Raw genomic sequence first — 1,196 nt, 5'->3', positions numbered from 1 at the left:
TCGGCAGACCTTAGGTGTATTATCTCAGAAATTACGTTATTGAATTATTCCCATTCTTGTCATCATATATATTCCTGTTCAATGGCACTAATCTAAAAAATCATTTAAACATTAAGAATAAAACTTTTAAGTCGTGTTTTCCAGAAACACCTCTAACAATAATTTTATAGTTGGTCTCAATACCTTTTGACACCATTTTCAGAAATTGCCTTTATTAAAAATAATAATAATGGCAAGGCACATTGCACTGTACATATCAACAATCTTAGGAAGTAAGACTGTGATTGTAGTTGTTTTGAGAGGAAGCAAATCAACATGCAAAGAGGTTAGATCATTGTTTTCCAGCAGCATACTGCTGATAGCATAGGCTTAAACCCAGGCTGCCTTGGTGTGGTTTTGAAATGAAGACAAAATACTTCCCCTTTCATCATTGATTATTTCAGTTTAATTTAATGTGCTTGTTCTTCCTCGTTTGTATAGTGGTGAGTATCCCCGCCTGTCACGCGGGAGACCGGGGTTCGATTCCCCGACGGGGAGCCAAAAAAAAAAAAAAAAAAAAAAAAAAAAAAAAAAAAAATAATGTGCTTGTTCTCCTCTTTTAAGGCAAACAATAATAATAAAACATTCACTGGTGTTGCCTGTACCATGAATTGTCCATTGCCAGACACTTATATATTTGGAGACATTTGTAGTTGGGACCAGATTTTTCAACTTTCTGTCGCTCTGTTTCCTCTTTCCTACTGGAGTCCAGTTGGTTGGTTGGGCGAGAGGGACTGAACAGGACGAAAATGATGAGGCAGAAAATCAGGAGAAGTTCCTAAAGCAGGCAATGAAGGAAGTGTGAGCACCTAAAATATTCTGCAGCTAAAACAGGCAGATGTCCTGGCAGCCGAGTCGCATAAAGCCATCAGCATGAGGAAGATATGTTCAAAACTACTGCAACCCCAGCCAAATGGCATTCACAGGCATGTGCCAGGTCTCTAGTAATGAAACAGAAGACTAGTGCCTTTGAGCAGAAGACCCAAACAAGTAGGATCCTGGGAACTACTGAATGAAATGTGAACCCGAGATTCGTAGCACAGACTTTTTTGGATCAGGAACAAAATGTGAAAGGAAAAACATTTTCCAATGGATCAGGGACAAAGCTAACAAAAACAGCACTTCTAACAGAGTCATACCCAAGGCTGCACCACACC

General features: G+C 39.1%; 1 non-coding gene across 1 annotated transcript; it reads left to right on the top strand.

Moving 5' to 3' along the window:
- The first annotated feature begins 465 nt into the window (after positions 1 to 465).
- On the top strand, positions 466 to 537 carry TRNAD-GUC. The gene has a single exon. It is a non-coding gene; the product is annotated as a tRNA-Asp (tRNA).
- Positions 538 to 1,196: the final 659 nt, after the last annotated feature.

The sequence above is a fragment of the Canis lupus genome, chromosome 31 (assembly GCF_011100685.1).
Source record: "Canis lupus familiaris isolate Mischka breed German Shepherd chromosome 31, alternate assembly UU_Cfam_GSD_1.0, whole genome shotgun sequence".
NCBI lineage: Eukaryota > Metazoa > Chordata > Mammalia > Carnivora > Canidae > Canis > Canis lupus.
This window is presented reverse-complemented; position numbering and strand designations above follow the sequence as displayed.